Source organism: Thermobia domestica, chromosome 1, assembly GCF_964235325.1.
Source record: "Thermobia domestica chromosome 1, izTheDome1.hap1.1, whole genome shotgun sequence".
NCBI lineage: Eukaryota > Metazoa > Arthropoda > Insecta > Zygentoma > Lepismatidae > Thermobia > Thermobia domestica.
The window spans coordinates 24,939,807-24,960,586 of record NC_137454.1 but is presented as its reverse complement, the minus strand read 5'-3'; positions in this window follow the sequence as shown (position 1 = coordinate 24,960,586).

Here is a 20,780-nt window from a genome sequence, read left to right as displayed (position 1 = left end):
TATTAAGTAATAGTCATTGCGTTATGAGATTAGAATAACCCTTAGTTACAAGTTGGATTAATAATATTTGGCAAGTGGTCTTTAGATTGAAAGAGATAAACATGAAATCTATTATTAACAGTTATTACCAGTGCTTCTCGCAGTGGTATCCAACAGGAGAAAGATCCTGATTCATTGATAGTTTTATTTACCTTTTTTTCTTTCTTGTTTTCTAGTTCTTCCTTTCTTCATTTTTGCAGATGTCATTATATTTTCTTTCATTCAAATACAATTAAAGTTATGGTTGGATAGTCTGGAGTACCTTCACTACCCAGGAGTGTATCCAACCTTGGCCAAATTTTGGGGAAAGGAAGAAAGCGAATTAGCTGTTACACGTTGTCAAAAATATTTTCAATACTACTAACCGTATTGAACCGTACCGGAACCGGAACTTCTTCAAACTAAACAATTTGACGTTAAGAAAGTTTTACGCACTCTTGAAGAAATCCGAGAGGAATTAAAGTAAATGAGAGAAGTGGAAAATCAACCCTGTGTCCGTAGAAGAAAAGGCAACCCAAACTGAAAAAAAAAAAAAAAACACTGATGAATTTGTAGATCATCGGTCTTCGGACACATAAGCTTGCTTCAGGGTTAATGTTTACAATAGCTTTCTCGATATCGCGTACAATGAAATAGAGATCCGTTTTACATTGTAACAGACAATTTTTCATGAATTTTCAATCATATTCCCGAAAGTACTTGTGAACCTTTCAGATGAAGAAATTTTAGTTAAGGCTGAAAAACTACAAAAGAAGTACCATCAAGATATTGGTCAAACGCTACCATTGGAATTAATTTCTCTTCGTACTGGACTTAAAAACCATGGCGCTAATACTATACGTTGAGTTTAATACTATTACCCAAAGTTATTCTGAAGTTTTGAGTACTCTTGCTTTATTCCTGACTTTACCGGTGACTGTGGCTTCCACTGAAAGATCATTCTCAGTCTTAAATAGGATGAAGAGCTATTTAAGGTGTTCAATGACACAAGAGAGAATAAGCAACTTGGGAATATTGGCAATCAACCATTAAAGGGCTCCCACTATTGGCTAGAGAGATCTTATACTGGAGTTTGCGGAGATGAAGTCGAGGAGGAAGGATTTCTTCTAAAACGTAAGTATTTGAATCTCTATTCCATAGCAAATAGAACACTAAGAACATTTTGTTAAAATGTAGTATTAAAAAAGTATTGAATATAGAGGGACCCTCTCAAATTTCCTTGCAGGTGTGGGGGCGAAATATCTAGGCCAGGTACTGTCCAGCAGCCCAGATACTGATGAATTCTGTTTATGGTAGAAGAGAAATTATGTTCCTACTCATCTAACCCCTTTGTTTCCTTATCAGCTTTCATAACAAATAATATACCCTAGGACTTCGTATAGGTTTCACAAAAACAATCCATCTGATTCCTAAGCAACTCGATATGATCGAGTTTATTTCGGGTTACGATAATATATGACACCATTCAGACGCCTGGTGTGTTTGAATCTCTGTTAGAAGAGAAAAGAGGGAATAAGTGGTCGCACATATGTAAAATAGTGAAACGTGAAGGAAAAAGATATAAACAGAAAACATACTGCGTTTCTTCTGTCGAATAAGGAAGAACATGTCTTGCAGTGAATTTCAAAACAACATTACGAACTTCCCACCCTTTCTGTTCTTACGGTGCTAGGTATATTATATATGTGAATCAGATTGCAAAGAGACTTGATATTATTTAATTCGCTCGCTTACTATTCTCAGGGGTGTAGCCACGGGGAAAACGAGGCCCTGTCTTCCCAAACTATTTCCAGCCCCGAAATGAGATTCGCCTGGTATATGTTTAATAAACTTATTTAATAGATAATGCAAATGAGTGACGTTTATAATATTATATGAAAATTTAAAAAAAAATCAAACATCATCACTACGGTTTCTACACCTAATTAAAACATCTAAAATTAATCACATGCTTTTTATTCTCAATTCCCTAACTGGGCGCACATCGTGTAAATGTATTACAAAATTATTGCATAATAATGTCTGAGTTGATATTTCTTCAAGTTTTTCATTTACTATTTTAACCCACATAAGGGGTAGTCCACATACTACGTAACGCGGCAAAGGGGGGAAGGGGTTCGGCCTTGCGTTACGAAGTGTGACAATGGGGAGGAGGGATGTTAGGTCTTCGTTACATAACGCATGTTTTTTGGCTGTAATTTTTATGTTTATTCTCAGATTTATGTGCTATCTTTTAAACAAATAAATGTATTCAGTTCTTTCTTTTTTTTATAAATAAATTAGCTGAATACCCGTTGTTCGCAGGGAAGAATACCTTTCATTTTGATCATAAAGAGTACCAAACCTTTCATCAATCAACTTACAGACCCCAAAAACTATGAACTCGACACTAATATCGGTCAATTTTCAATTATTTTTACTTGTCACCATCCTCTCTCAGGAGTATTAATGGGGGAGTGAATTTGGATTTAAACAGCATCGAAAGTGTCACTGTTCAATTGTGTGACCCTGAAAGTTGTGAATATTACACTAATATTGGTCATTTTCGAATTTCACCTCTCCCCTTCTCCCAAGTTGCGGGAATGAATTTGGATTTAAACTGTATCGGAAGCGTCACTATTTATCTCAGTGACCACGAAAACTAGGGATTTGACACTAACAGGAGGTTATTTTGGATCATTTTTATATATTTCCCTCTCCCTCAAGTTACAGTTTTAAAATGAAATGATAGAAAACATCCCATGCCTGAACTTCATCTATGTTGAAAATTTGATCGAGTTCGGTCGGATGGTTCAAGAATTATTAGGTTGCAGACATAGCCAATTTCATTTTTATATAGTATGTAAATAAATACTTCTTTTGTTTTGGAAAATTGCGAACTATAGCCTATATAAATTAAATCATACTGAAGTGATTTGAAGATACACTGGACACCTGCATGGCTGGTGACGAACCCTGCGTGTCGGTTATCTAAAGGATGGGAAGAATCTCAATGGGAAAACAACAGTATGCAGTTTCCAAGAATTAGGACTGCTTAATGAAGCAGCGTTATGGAGTTATATTATTACTATTCTACCATTTTCTAATACTTTGATTTATTGGCGAGAACACCACAAATATATTCAGAATACAAGCATTTTGTAATAAAAAGTTCTACAAATAAAAATTGTTTTTTATTGCATAATCCATAAAATAAGAAAAATGGTGAGAAAACAAAAATCAAAGTGTTACGTAACGAAGAGGAGAGGGTGGCGAAGTGTGATAAGGGGTGGGAGGGGTAAAAATTTGTTAAAATTAGCGTTAAGTAATAAATGGCCGGCCCCTAAACACAAAGTCAGATAAAGAGACTGCCATAAACAGCATTTGTTTTCTTATTAATAAGTTATTGGTTCATCACTTACAATTCGGTTTTTAACTTCAACACTGTCAAGATCCGTCTTTTGATAAGGTGGCACCTTGAAAATATAATATGTGTATAGTATGTATGTATGTATGGTGAATTAAAATGCTTTCATGTCCTGATGGAGGTCGTTTGTTCTTCTTTTAATATGTGAAAAGCTTGCCTTCCCTACAAAGTAATGTTCCCCTAGAACAACCTGCTGGCTACACTCCTGATTATCGTGTACGAAAAGCTGAGTTCTGTTCTGTTCTGTTCTTTAATAATATTAAGTGTTGTTTTAAAAAGAAAAATGTTGGAGACTTTTTACCCACAACCCAAATTAAATAAAATCTTTCAGTTTTCCGTCACGGTTATGACGGCTAGAGTAAAAGAAACGGTGATTATGAGAGATGAATGCAATGTTGGGATGAAGAAACTAGGAGGAAACGGGAAAATCCCGATAAAGCCCACAAGCATGGTGTTTGTCCACCACAAACGCACGCTTCGCATGAGCTAGGATCAGGAACCCCACATACCAAAGGTGAGCGCTGTACCACTGAGCCACCGTGCCCCGCATGGAGAAAAGAGTTTTACTTCAGACCAATATAAACATGAAAAGAATGAAATATTTCAGTTCATCGTCCCACGATTATGACTTTTACGATATGAAACACAATGATTAGGGCAAATGTATGATGTTGAAAAAATGATGAAATGGGAATGTGTGAGGAAACGGAAGTGCCTGAGAAAACCTACGTACACGCTGTTGTCCACCACAACTTACTCGAGAGTGATCGAACTAAAGACCCCAAGAGCAAAGACAACATTACTTTAGCATCGAGGCTTCGAACCCAGGCCTCGCATGTAAAATAATCATTGTACGTTACATCAGTATTTTATAATCTTATTGACTTCCCTGAAAGACACAAATTTTCATACAGCTGAATAGCAAGTACGCAGCATGTTCAATCAGGAAGACTGTGTCTTGCATTTTTAAAAAAATACATTCGTTAGCTAAGGCAAGAAAGACATCTAACATCGATTGCTTATAGTGTTTTAGTGTACGAACTTTGAACTATGTTCCCACCAGTTTCGAGTTTCAGTTCCATTCCTCTTCAGCTAAGACGTAACCTTTACTCCTCTCACTCCGTTCCCACCTCTCTATACGGGTCTGTCTTCGAGGATTTCTTCAGTGTTCGCATCGCTCGTCAGGGATAGTGTTTCAAGTCTTGGGTCGTCGGTGAGGGACATATGAACAGTTTAAAATTACCTTTTTCTACTTTACAATGCCCTCATAAGTTGACCAATCATCGCTATACAGAGCCTTCATTTCGTCAGGAATTTGTCTGGCATTATTATCCTTCAAATGAATGAAGAATGCACACGGCAAGCTTCAATCGTATCCATCTTTCACTTTGGTCACTTTCGGCACACTTGTGCAAACACCAACAATCATTAGGAGCTAATTTCCTTCACATTATGCACATAAGAACCATATATAACACTGAAAAATTTCATCACCATCTTAATATCCATCTTAATATCCATCACCATCTTCCTGGTGATAATTAATACTTTACGATACCCTCTCGTATTTCCTGTATTCTGATTTTCCAGAGAGGTAAGAGATATGCTGTTATACCTTGCACTTTGAACAGGACCATAAAGAACCATTTCTATCGAATTTACATTAATTAAATAAAAATAAACTAGCTAAGCTCATTATATAACACAGAACAGTGGAATTATGTTTACGCTATTCAAGTGGTTGTCAACTTGGAGTGTGCGTCCCACCGTTCAGGGATACTCATACTATAACGAAAATTACCCTTTCTCTGTTTCGTTATCCATACAAACAATGAACGACTTACGGTGTTGATTGTCAGATGTCTGAATTCGTATCATTGGCTATGAGGATCTTGACTATCATATCTGTCAGGAACCTCCTTGAAAAAAGTGGGTTGCTTGCTCTTTATTATTGTAGTCCTTCGTAGTGCGGCACTTATCCAAGCATTGACCCCTCAATATATCAATTGCGTTTCCCTTGCGACTTCCCTCAGATAGATAGTGGTTTAAGATCTCTGTAGCAGGGATCATTTTCGAAGGTAAACAGGGAGGTGATACTCCACATCGGTGAGTTCCATGGTGGTCTATGAAGATCCAATAAGCTATCCTGTGTTATTGGTATGCTCCAGTGCCGTATGATCGGCACTCAACTTCTGAAAACTTATAGCAATTTTGCGTTCTTTGTGCTATGAAGGTTCCTTATTATCTCTTCCAATTTTGAAAATTAGGAAGATCTGCCTAACACTACTCTATCAGTAGCCTGTCAGTATACGTAATGCCTATTAGTAGTAAAACCACTGTGGCTATTCTTTGTGTCGAGTTCACTTCATAAGAGTCCATGATTCAACTAATAGGCTGCATAGTCCACTGTGGTACTGGTGACTAATTCCACATAGACAGGCATTATATCGAGTCAACATCTCCTCTATATCTGTTTCAGCTCATTATTCGAGCTAGCTTAATGGTACCTGTATCAATAGGAACCCTCTTATGTTCCGTAACGTCAATTCGATGGATCATAATGTTCCGTTTCAGCAATGAAATTAGAATCCGATTTAAATAACGCATTCAATATAGCTCCAGATATTGCTCTAGAGTGCTAATGTAATATCAGTTTAGAATTCCTGGTAGTGAAATTTTGGATACTTATACCTGATGGTTGCATATACTGTACTTAAACTTAAATCTAAATTCGTTATTAAAAGAGTTCGAATAGTGACTCTGATGTTCTTGGAGAAACAGTAGGGCCTAATCTTTTCGATAGATATGTTGTTAATCAACATAGAGCCAACAATGGCCGTATTTAGTGATATAGAATGTATAATATCAACATGTCAACATCTATGATTAGAGATAGAAAAAGTCTAACTCTTTTATTGTATTTATAAAGGACATTTTACACATTACTAATAAATAAGTGTTAATGTTTCGATAAAGAATTTGTATTTTTTTATATTTTATTGCCATCTGTGCATTTCTCGAAACTTTTAATGTAGTTTCGTATTTCATGCATGTTTACGCGATTTTGAACTCACGAAATGAAATAGGCCGGTTTTACATGAGTAATAAGTACACTTCTCTGAGGCTTTTAGTGAGAGGCCGATTGTTCTATATGATAAGGTCGAATATTCTCTTGAGATTTAGCCGATTTTAGACTTTAACAAAAAGCGAAATGAGAAGCCTAAGACACATTTGAACAAAATCGAAAAGTTCAGCCAACAGACAATATAAGCACATTTCAGTATAACAGATTGTTTTATAAGCATCCTAGTGAAAACCTGGAGTATTTTGCATGATTTTTCGAATCTTCCAATAGTTTCGTGAACTCTCTCGGACTTTGATTTTTTTTCGTAAGAATTGTTACAGAAAGAGTAGAAAAGAAAGAAGTGTATGTTTCTGGAATTGGCATAATAGAGAGTTATGACTTGAATAGCATAGATACGAAGATCCGTAGTTTTTACGTATAATTTAAGCTCTTCTTACATTTTTCGTCATATTAACACTTGATTTATAAGATCATTGAAATTTATAATAAATCGAAAAATTGGCTCGGACACAAAAGAGAAACATATATCATACAAGATTCAGTTTTATAAGCAATATCGTGAAAACTAACCGTTTCTAGGACAAAATATTGATTTTGTTTTACAATTTCAACATATTAACTTTGGACTTAACAAACAAGAGCTATGTCCTGAACAACAAAGTAAAGACACCCACTAAAGGTAATTCATGTCAGTAAGAACACGAAGAGTAGTTTCATCAGTTTCGTTACGGAAATCAGGAGTCTGTACGTCAAGTTGACATCTTCCAGTTAGCAGTTAGAAAGAACTTTGTGTTGTTTTCGTATTCTTTCCGTCTCCAACACTCGGCTAGAAGTAAGAGAGGAAATGTAGTAAATAAGAATATCAGTTATATCATACTGGAAACATGGTAATTTTAAATGTTTCAGAAAGATTCGAACAAGCGAAGTTTTGTACTTGTTTGGCGTTGTGCTAATTTTAGTCTTACCTCATAAGTAGTGGAAAAAGTGGTAAAGTCCAAAACCAAGGAAAAGTGGAAAAAATGGAAAATTGAAAGAAACGAGAAATTCGAACTAAATTTAATAATACTTATTACTATATTAATTATTTAGAGAAGGCCCGATTTCAATGAGTCAATTTTAGGACTTTAGGGGTTTCAACCAAACTTAATCTTAGAATGTACATGGTCCTTGCGGCAAAACGTAACGTCCTAAAATCCTACAATGTTTATCTATAAATAGAGTAGTTTGTGCACGTCCAAGAGGACAGAAAGTACTCTCGATGGAAAGAGAATGAACTTTAATTTTAGCGCAAAAAGAGTCATGTTGGTACGACTGATAGTTAAGTAGTGGCGGGTTGTTTTCTATAGGTGATCCTGTGTACATTTACCACCCAACAGCAATAAAGTGTGGAGTAGAGTGAATTTTGGTGATAACTGGGACACAGAAAAGTGTTTTGGAACAATCATGTCAATGTGTAAATATATTACTGTAAGTTTGCTTTAAAAAGACTGGATATCTATTATCTGTATGACACCTACAATTCACTTTTGCAATCAATACATTGAAATATATCTAGTATTGTGTTAACACTAAACCTACTCTTATATTGTTTATTGTATATTTTAAAATGCGTACTGTTGGAAGGGTTCCGTCCTTTCGGAAGGACAATCTCATATTTTTTTCCGTTGAGGAGGTGTGTCCTGCCGGCAGGACGGCGGCTCGTGTAAAGAAGTCCTTTTGGAAGAGCCTCCCGCCAGGACACTGGATTCTCGCAGGATGACTAGTGAACGAGAAATAGGGTTACTATGATGAGAGTAGTAATCAAGTTTATTTTAGAAATTAAAAGTAGAATTATAGGTTATATGGCGAAACCCCAACTTCGTATAATAGATTTATACATTTTTCGACTTGTTATGTTTTTCCCAAACAGGTTAAAAACAGAAGAGAATGAAAGCTTAACTCTAACCTGAAAAGTAATATTAATGACTGCTAGCTTCTCTTATCAGTTAGTAAAAGGAATACATTTATAACGTAATTTATAGAAACCTTGATCTCTCTCAAAAATAAATGTATCATTTTTCACAAATTAGTTAAGTGGATGGAACTTAGGCTCTGAACGAACAAGTGGAATGAGAAATTGGATAAATGAACCTCTTCATGTTCATACCCATGTTACTAAAGTAGTACCACAGTAACATTTTAGTATTAAAGTGTAATAACATCATAAAGTATTTCAAGCAAACCCGAGCTTTCTACGTTAAATCTGATTTTTTCGATACTTTATCTCATATTTGGAAAAGCTTAATTTCGGAGCGAATAATTAGTCATATGTTAACGAGAAAGGTCGGCTGGGAATGATTTCAATGTTATTTCTGATAAAACTGTAACTTGTTAATTACTAGGGTGAAAGCCCGAACTTTTTATTAACAATTTTAGAATATTCCATTCCGTTTACTTAATGTTGAAAAACTTAGTCCGAAAGTTATCAGGCACCCACACGAAGGACTGAAGTAATGTATTGGTGGAATTCTACTTCAAATTTAGAATAAGTAAGATTTCTATAGTAGAATATCGAAAGTTTCATTTTTTGTGATAGTTTCGAAATTGTTTTCATATTCAATTTATTTTAATAAAATCCTAGGCCTTGAGCGAGTCGATTATTTTTAGACATTACACTGAAGGTGAACTACAAGACATTACAACAAGTATTAAAAGAACAGCACAAGTTTATAAATTCTTTAAGTAGAAGAAATTATGACTTTGTAAATTGCACAGATTTGAACTTAGACTGGAAAATTAAGACTGCAGAGGTAATCTTAAGGAGCTTAAACCACAGTACAGGGTCAACAATGATACTGCATAGCACCTATTGATAGACAAGCGATTGTTGTATAAAACCGACAAAGTTAAAATGACTTTTTGATTATTTTTACTCATACCTGGTAGTGACTTAGGGTGTTCAATAGGAAGGTCGTTTTATAGTAAGTCAACAGACAGTGTGGTCAGATAGACTGGCCATTCATAAGGAAATAAGTAAATAACTGAATAAATAAATAAATAAAATGACAATTCATTTCATAGGGTGGAGAACAGAATAATGCCGTGTCCTAAGGAAAAGCAATAACCTTGCCCCCCCCCCCCATCTCCGATAATAATAAATCCATCTGGGAAAAGAAGTCTCTATTTTAAAGACATAAAAATAGTGTAAATACTGATGGTGAGCTTGATTAGTTGAATTAGCCTTTTGGATGTCAGATTCTGAGAAGATGATCAGCTGAATCAATGAAATCAACAGGAGAATTCTTATCTGTAGGCAAGATCCTTCTGGAAACGAAGAATTTTGTATCGTCAGGCCAAATAAAGAAGAGGTTATCCGTAGTTCTGGACTCTGAGTGGACTTCAACCAGTACGAATGTCTCAGGACGACCTATTTCCACTCTGACTTCTTTCCGCTAATGGGACGGTGTAGTGCGAGCTTAAATATTGTTAAATAAATAAGTTCATAATCATAAAGGAAGTATCGTGACGGAATTATTCGCAGGAAAATGATGCATTCAATGGCTTCACCAATTCTATAAGAGAAATTACCATAAAAGAGTATTTAACTGTAGACCATTATTGTTAGAATTACACAATAGCTGCAGTCGACATGATACAAAGTAAATAACATCGAGCGACTGGTTAGTAAGAAACAGTGATGAAGGCGATTATATGTAAGTAACTTAACCTGAAATGAGTAAAAGCATGTGAGTACTAACGTCTATTACCAGAATAAGTTGAGACGAATAGTATGTCTCAGCGGAGTACTGAGAGTACCTGTTGGGTGAATAAAAAAGGGGAAAGAGAACTGAAAGGTATTTGAATGAGGTCAAGGATTTTAGCTGAGAGGCGGACGAGCAAGTTATCTGATGAGTAAGGCACACACACATCCATATATCTATGCATATATTTATACACATGAGTATGGTATATATGATACTCAGGTTCCACTGAATTATTTTTGAAGAAAAAAGAGATGATTTTTTATCATATTTAAGACAGAACAACACTGAAATATTTTCTAGTATGCATTAATCAGCAATAAAATATGATAAAATATATGATTTGAATTCTGATATTGCAGAATCAGGCGAATACAAAAGGTTTAAATTAAGATTATTTTCTTATATTCAAATTCAGGTTACTTGTTGATTTCTTTTTAAGATACAGAAATGGACTGAAAATTTAACTTGTAATGACGTTACATGAAACGATAATTTTATGAAAATACCTAAATAAAAGTGCAACTAACGAGATTAATATCGCGTTGGAAAACCCTTCAACCTTAGATGCGAAAGGTGGCGTTTGCACCTGCGACATTAGCAAGTGGAATATTATATAATTCTGCGTATTATTCAGTTCTCTGAGAGAGGATGAAAATGGAAATCTATGCCAGATTTTCGTCTGCAATACGGACTACAGAGTTTCAATTATGTTGAGAACTGGTGATTGGATGGATCAGGGGAGGTGTGTAAATTCAACCCGATGTTTTCAGAACCTGCTGCAACGATTCCAGCTATGGGTAAGTGTAAATCATAATAAGCATCACCGGACCGGAAATAACATCTGAAGCGTAGGATGCAAATCTCCCCTAAAATAGCGTCATAATCACGGGCAGGAACGCGATCAGTAGTCATTAGCACATAACGCATTGCAAACCAGAATATTCCCACATAACATACGGATGCCCAGGGGACGTCAGAGACTGATCCGCAATGGACAACCGGACATCCCGGGATCATCCGAATTTTTTCCCGTTACATCCATAAGACCTCCGTGGGATATCCAGACGTCCTCTAATATCTCGGAAAACGGGATATTCAATGGGACCTAAGAGGATGTCCACTGGAAATGCGTAGATAATGTGGTCCTAGTTATTTCCGACATGGGATTTCCGAGGGATATTCTGTTCCATCCGGGACGTCCCGTGGGCATCCTACGAGGAAATCCATGCGATGTCAATTCATTGTCCCGATAATCCAGGAAATGTATGGGATAATTGGAATCAAAATGGGACGTCCTTGGAAGATCGTGTGCTATGTGGGTTGCTGCCTACAGCATCACAGAACCTCCACTTCACGGATAGACAAAGATACTATGATACATGCAGTTCTTTAGATGTTGGGCACACACAAACATGCCTATAGTGTGAAATAAAGTGAACAATGACTCAGACGACAATATCGCAGGTTCCCAGTTATTGGGCCATGATGCATGTTCGTAGCACAATTAGCGTTACGCTAAAGGCTTATGGCCTCTTATAAGCGGGTTTGTCCTTGCTACGTCATGTAACTCTTACCGGACTGTGATTGTCACTACAAGGCATGAAAAATGTTAGTTGAGTTTCAACGACAGTTACACACAGTCGCACAATTGTGAGTAACAATACGTTTCAGTTCTAGCAGGATCTGTCACTAACGTTTTCTTTCCACTACTGTTTCTCTTTACGTAACGGTTTTACGTACATTTTCCAGGCCATGATCACCTCGGGTAATGTCTCTCGCGACATATTCAACGTACTTGGAACTATCGTGGTGCTTTCGCCACCTAACCGAGCACCGAAAGTTGCCCTCTTTACAAAACAGAGAGATCGATCATTTACACGACGCCTCCATCTGCTGAATTCACTGCACACTATTATTCTACAACTTCTCACGTAGTAGGATAAATCCATATCAAATCAACTAATTCTGGTTGCTAACACGTTTTTTTTTTGTTTTTTTTTTTTGTAGTTTATGCACACATGGTTGTACTATTTTTAGAGATTTGAAAACAAGCAATTTTATTTTTAAAAGAGACCATCTTGTATAGTTGCGTAAAGGCTATTATAGAGTCCACAGATGTTTTCGGTAAGCGATGTATCTCAAAGGGTAGATAATGATATACTGTTTGCTAGTAAAGTAGACTGCTTCCTGTAATAAATAATGATCATGTGTGCATCAGATTTTCCGATACAATTTTTGATTTACATCGCGTTTATAAGATTTTGTAAACCTCTTCGCTGGGTCAAAATAAAAATTTTAAACACGCCTTATCTCATGTGTTTGGTATTCGTGAAGTATGCTATTTTTGTTCTTAGTGGTATGGCTTTAAACAGCATCAACGGTATCACTGTTTGTCTCAGTGACCCCAAAACTATTAGTTCGGCACTAATGTCGGTCATTTTCGATATATTTCTCTCTCTCTCTCTTTCAGCCCCAAGTCGCGTCCTGAATTTAGATATCTTGCGGGAACTACCTTTGTCACATATTGAATCTGATTACTGGGTAGTACTGGCCACGACATTTAACTAAATTTAACTAAAAATATATATATTTATTAGTGATTGTGGTTGGTATCCGCACAGCGATACAATTCAAGTACTATTGCAAAAATTACATTCAATCTGATGTTATTTTCTCTGCTACAATACTGATTTGTTGGAGCTTATACGTCCTGGTTGCGTCTAGTAAAGCGCTAATACTTCAGAACCATTATTTCAATACAAACATACATGGATATCTATCTATTGTGTTAAAAAATATTAATTAATCTAACTGTATAAACTTGGTGTTACAATTCAGTATAAGATAGTAAACACATTCAGTAAGATACACAGTGTCGATTTATGCAGTTGGATAAAAATTATATAAACTCACTAACTAATAGTCATAGATCGTTTGAAATGACACAAAATTCAAACTCACCTTGTTATCTTAATATATATATATATTGCTATATATTAAGATATAAGATATACATTTTAATATATTAAGATATATTATACAGATATCTTAATATATACCTTCACCTAGTTGTAATTCCACAGTTTACGCATAGATGGTACTATTAAGCGTACCGGTACTCCTGTTACTCATTTTCATTTTCAATTGCAGAACTATTTTTTTCACAGAAAATAAAGAAAATCATATATTTTTAGTGGTGCAGGATATTCAACAATGTCGCCAATCTTGGCTTATAGTTGTCGGATTGTGTTTGTGGCGTCCATTTCTCGCACAGTTTTCTATACTTAAAGATGTTACGCACAATGTTCGGCACAACCCATATTTCAGTCCCAGCCCAGTTCTTCATTTGTCCACATGAATACTCACAAGGAAATTTCGCATCAGTGATTTAGTTACTATGTCTACCGCTGTGTCTAGACTTCTCATTAATAATATTGGTTACCACATCGTTACATGTTGCCTTGAAATTAAGCCCTCCAATACAACTTCACAATCTTCCTATGAATATTAGCAGGAGTGTTTCCTGCCCAGAAGGAATACCATCACTTACTTCACTACTATTCTTGATCAATATTCCAGACAGGCCACCGTTTTAAATGTTCCTTTATAGGGAGTGATTATACAGAATTCGAAGTCCTCAAACCAGCAATAAAATAAAAACATCTTATTTACCTACATTTTCGTTAAGTTTTAAGGAATAACAAAAGTTGCATGCTTTGTTAAGTTTTCTTCCGATCATCCCTCGCGTAAGGACGTTCTTGAAAGTAAAGTTTCGGAAAGGAAGGTACTATATTCCGGTTTTGATTGAAATATGTAATTTCATATGTAAATGACTTGATAGATAATTGACTTGTATGTTTATATTAAACAGTAACTTACTGGTTTCAAAAACTAACAAACCTTGCAAATAAATTGTAATGAGATTCAAAATTATTGTAAACTGATATTAAACAATACCTAAAATAATTCATTACTTGAACCATTAACATAAACACAAATAGAAATTTTACATTTCTTGATACACCAATAAAATATTAGATATCTTATTGTATTAGCGTAACTGAATCAACCATGAAACCTCATAAATGATATTTCAAATTATTTTCACGTAGAAGGATAAAAACAATAGTTTACATTTGAAACGGAAACGTAACAACTTAACTTCCTAGGGATATCAAATTATTATATTTTATGTGCAACGATTTGATGAATAATCTGATATACTTCACTTTTGATACACGGAGAAAATGAATTTTAAAACATGTATATCCTCATTCGATTCGTTTTTTATTCACACATTGAATTAAAGTTTCGATTACTGCACAGCAAAATGCGAACGTCGAACCAATAAACAAAATACTGAAAGCTAATACCATATCATCCAGTGATAATACCTTATTATTAGAACAGTATTCTGTACAAGTGTTACTTATTTCTCTCATTTGATCTGAAAACCATTTGGTTATCAACCCTGATTCCTTCATTCTCCTTATAACTGTACTAAAACTCTCGACGTAAGGAGATCCTTTAGGAAAACCGATCGAACGCATTAAAGTACCTAATGATTCTGGTAATATATGAAAATGTTCCCGACATGCTCGGCACGGATGCACTTTTCTCATGTAGTATTCCAGATTTGGTTTCGTAGTAATCAAAGCAACTTGATATCCTTCTATAATTTCATTTATAACTTTCACGTAGCTTCCATCGTATTTGTATCTTTGGTATAAGTTCCATAAAATCTTATTTGAGCTATCTTCTAGTAATGACCTATAATATGTTTTACCTTTTGGACGCAATGGTGATTCTGCTAAAGTTTTCAATGTATTTATATTAGGATAATGGTTTGGCGTTGTTAAAACACTTACGATAGAACCTGTATATACTGAAACAAAAACTAGAGAAAAATAAATCCATGTATAATGTAAAATTCGTAATGCATTGTTCTTCGGAGCCCTGACAGACACTTGACAAAGAATTGAAAACAATCTAAAAGTTAATGAAGCTAAATCAGAGTTATCACCAGCAAAGGCATACATTTCCATTAATTTATAAGCAACAATTACGACCAGGAGCATCACAACTGTTAATATGAAAATGTATTTGTCATAGATGCTTATTAGAGACTTCCAAGCCGGAATCTGTTGACTTTTGGGTACGAGAATAGCGCAAGGTTCTATACTAAAATATTCTGAGAATTCAGTGACTTTCCATCTTTTTCGATTTATAAGTAAACTGGCGTAAGCAAGATCCACACTTTTTCTTTGTAAATCTCCTATAACACCGGACCAACTACCATTTGGAGATCTTTTACCAAAATTCTCCAAGTCATTTACTTTCACATATCTTGTTGTGTAGTTCATGTGTTTACTTAGAGCATCAAATATCTGGAACACATATCCTCTCTGCAAATGTGTATGTTTGGTTTTCATTAGATAGTAACCTGGTAAACCCGAAGATAGCACCGTGGTTACCCTAAGATTTATTCCGTAAAGGTTTGTTGATTTTGTAGGTGAGTATACCTCTTTGAACAGATAGTTTACTTGATTTAAATTCTCCAATGTTAGATTTTTATCATAATGTTGGTGCATGCTATTATAAACCAAAACAGAAACTGAAACATTTTTTACTATATTAATACCTTCTTTAATAACTGAATGTTGTTCAATGCATATTAACAGAAAGTTTGTGATGTGTTTGTGTTTCGTGTCAGGGAAAATGTCATTTAGAATGTATTTATTTGTATATGGCATCGAAGAGATGTAAATCACAAGAAATCGTACCTTATTGTTCCAGCAAAATAAGTCACAATCCGCAATCAATTCACAGAAGCGACTTACGTCTTCAATAAGAAATATCGTAAAATCATTCTCTCTAGAATTCTGAATGGTTTTCAACGTAGTGTTGTCCTTAATAACACTGAAATCAAAATTTACTATTGGTAGATGAAACTTTTCCACTATTTTCAGGAACTGCAATGTACACAACGTATCATTTGCTTGCGATATAAACATGAGACGATATATCTCTAACTTCATAATTTCTGTGGTAATAATCTTCATAATTTTACTCACAACTGTCGCAGCAGTAGTACAATCCACATATTTTTCTACTGGCAAATTATATGCACTCACCCAACAATAAATAAATGACAACGAAACCAACAATGAAATACAAATATAAGACATTGCAGTAGTCATTCGTTTTGTTGTTCCAGACCCACAATCTTCTTAACCTTTGCAGATTTTATCCTGAAATTTGATACTGCAAGAAAGAAATATTAATGTTAATGATTTGGTTCCTTTAAATTACTATTTTCCGTAAAAGTATAATGAAATTCATAAAATGCAATAATCTTCGTTATCTACAGAGACAATATACTTGCTTTACATGAATACAATACTAATACTAAATATTGTATTGAATATTTGAAATAAATAAAACCAACCTTCTCCCTTAGCTCCAGTTTATAATCGTGGGGCATAAAAATAATAATCCAACTTTCCCCCCTGAAATTAAAGGTTTACATGTGACGTTATTGAAGTCAAGAGCAGATGTTTGTTCTTCTGCCCCTTCGTGATAATAACAAGTTCCTCGTATCAGTAAGAATATTCTACTTTTTTGGTAACCTACACATATTCCTAAGGTCCTCTTAACAGTGTTTCTGATTATAAGAAAAGTTGATTCAATTTTTAATTCTACTTCTAACTTTTAACAAAAAATAAACTAAATTTAATGCATCAAAGATATAATTTCTAAAAATTGTTGATTGATTATAATATTAAGTGATATTTTTCCTTATGGTATTTTATAAAGTTGCACTACTTTGGAGCAATGTAACTCATTTGAATCAGTTTGTGGTTCGGATTTCAGCAACTGTAAGTTTACATCCCTTAAACTTTCGGCGCTCAAAAGGGACGTTAAACTCCAACTAAACTAATAAAATAAATGTAGTTAAATACATACATTGGGTCACAACAGCTTTCTCGTGGTTATATGGGTCGTGGAAAGCTACCTACCTACGTGCCTTTCTTGCAGGAGAATTGGGTTGGATTCCCAGCCTAAGCGCACGTAGTTCGGATCTCACTATAAGCTATAGATCCACTCCCTTATACACTGGTTTCACGTACTTTCACATATTTTCTCTTAATATCTTTACTTTGCTCATCTTTGTTCTATTTTTTGATATTACGCAAACGACATACAATATATTAGCTCAAGTGGTTCGATTTCTGCTGCCAACAATCCTGACAGGTTTTCCAGGGTTTTCCTCAGTAATACCAAACAAATACCGGGATGGTACCTACTAAACAGGTCCTGGCCACTACCTTCCCAAATCCTTTCCATTGTTGTTGTTAAATATCCAGTATAAAATGCGGCTCTGAGCTGTATCTGGTGATTGGTAAATAAATAAATAAATCAATAACAAAGAATCACGAAGGACAGCTGAAAATTGCATATGGTCTTTAGTGGAACTCGTAACGATTCATTGACTACAATTCAGATCTCAACAGGGATCAGAGTAAACGAGTGACAGAGGGCTTACGCCTGATACAAGGATCCCTATTTATATATACACTCTACCAGAAATTATCCATCTCCATGATTCAAAAGGAGAATATCTAAAAAAAAGTCTCATTTTAAGACTACATACAATTGCTTAGCATCCGATGGTAATTGAGTGTCCAATACCTTAGAGGATGATGATGCCAAATGCATCTCTTGTGAAATATTATATTGGAATGCAGCAGTGACACGAATTGACTTAGTGCATAACTTGTGAAGCATGGACACACATCGCCTGTAATGGTGCAGATATTGCTTGCGACCTTTGCCGGTACACGGTACACCGGTGCATTCAAATTGCAAAATTTATGTCGGATATTTTAATTCTTCCTACATTCCATGATATGAGGTTTGACAAACATTTATTTTTGTTTTCTAAATTGTCCATGTAAACTAATATGTGTGATTATTTCAATTCTATAGGTATTAGGCCAACTACATATAGAAACTAAGAGCTTGAAAAGATTATAGTATGCGGAATAAAATCATTCAAGATATATTAGTACTTTCAGTATTTTGTCAAAACATCCACTAGGTATCTTAAATTTGTTAATTTTGGGTTCTGCTTGGTAAACGTGTGATTCTTTAAGCATATGAACATAAAAGATATCTGCACATCAATATAATTTATAAAGCGCCTTTTGTTTGTTAAAGTACACCTACATTTTCATTATTGGTACGTTATTGCTACAAACATTATTGGTACTTTTCATTCCTCTCTTTCTCCAAGTAAATATGCAAAAACGAATATTATTCAGAACAATAGTTTAATAAGTGGAGTAAGTATTTTCAAATTTACGTTAAATCAATCTTCCTTCCCTGTCTTAACGACTTTGTTAGTTCCTTTTTCTTCCACAGTGTACTGCCTCCCTGTGTTTCTAGGTAATAACTACATAATGTGTCATATTTATGAGGTAAATGCCAATCAAGCTATCATGTAGAGTACCTACATTACTTCTAATATACTATGACATTCGTTTTTAGAGATCTACCTTACTACACTTTACAATATTCAGAGACTGTGTAAGTTTCTTAGGTTTATTCTTCCTACTGTGGAAATAGTTTTAAAGTCGCACCTAGTTACTTGAGTTCATTAATTATTATCACAAGACGATCGTACCTCTTGTACAAGGATAGGTTCTAGTAGGGTATCGGCAACTAGTGTGGTGAAATATTCATAATGTAATTCATTCACTGATGTACGAAATAAATTGTAGATGCAGTGCCGGAATTAGATTTGATGGGGCCCTAAGCTATTAAAAGTAATAGGGTCCTTTATATATATATATATATATTTGAGCGACAAAATGTTTGGGGTTTGAATATATGTTTTATGCTAATTTATGAAATAATAGATACCTAAGTATGTTTATTAACTTTACATATTGATCAACTTACAACATTTACAACACATGGCAAAAGTCCTTAAAAACAAAATATAGACTCATAATCTAGTCTCTGGAAGTTTGCTATAACATGAAGTAATAAGAGGTGTCAATATATTACGCAAACTGCTAATAGTTATACAGAGCAAGTCAAAATATTGGCCCGATTTCAGAAAGTTATTCTATAAAATCTAATAACCATATGTTATTGTGAGATATGATCTTCGAAAGGTTAACTCGTAAAGCTTAGTTTCCACCCATTGTTTCCACTTTCTTCCGCTACGGGTCAGCATCGAGCAGTTAAGGAAAATGGCGTTGAATGGAAAACAGATATCTTTCTGTGTGCTTCATTATCATGTAAACAAATCTATGATTAATGTGCACATGGATTGATTCCATGTGATTTCTTCAGGTGGAGTTTTGTAAAAATTATGTTTACGTACAATCACTTCCAACAACATTGAAAGACCTGCGTGTCCGCACCACAGCAGCCATTGCTGTTGTTGACCGCAATATGCTGGGAAAGGTTTGGCGGGAGGGAGACTATCGGCTTGATGTGTGTCATGTTACGGGAGGTGCTCACATAGAGCATTTGTGAATACTTTCCTAGAAAACTTTGACAGTTTCTCTTTCTTAGTATATGTTTCATAATAACATATGTTGGTTATATTTCACGCAATAAATTTCTTAAATCATGTCCATCATTTTGACTTTCCCTGTATACAGTATAGACTGTATATAATAAAATTGTATTTAATGGAATGTATTTATATAATATTAATATCATCATAGTGATTCACACTGTTCATTGAGACAGCATACTCTTATAGAGCCCCAAATAAAGGCCGAATCTATAAATAGTCGCAAAGCGAAAGCAAATGGTTGCGTCATAGTAACGATATATCATGCAAAATAATATTGTCTAGCCCACTCTGTTTCCACTTTTCGATTACTTTTGTCTATTTTGAAGATATTACAGAAAAACTGTATAATTACTTATGGTTTAATTCCTTCCCAATTAGCCTCTTGCAGATCTTCTCTTCTTCCTTCTGCTCCAACTATGATCAGAGTTACACTCCATGCTTCTATAAGTGGAGGTCACAACATTTCCAATTTCATGTTTTTCTATTCATTTATTTGGGTAAAATTTCAAACGTAAAATATCACCCGGGGTTAGAAAGTATTGTCTGAAGCTCAACTCCGCTTTCAATCTATCTTGTGAGTTTTACCAGGTCACGTTGCGAGATTTACACAGGGCAAAATGGAATGCAACCCCTGGAGATTACACGAGGTATAGTACGACGCAAAAGGCACTGTAAATCATCAAAAATCCTTGGAAAATGTCACTGTTAGACTAAAATGATTAAAAAGTTTATAAATATTATATGTAGCTTCTTTTTAGTGCGATGTGACAAGATTTAGATACTTTGCCTTGCCATGTAGTAACTAGTGCCGATAGGCCTAACAAAAATCAGACTGATGCATAATAAATTACACAAGATAAATTCACTTCTGCAGTTCTGAACACAATACAGATATAAAATACAGTGCGTTGT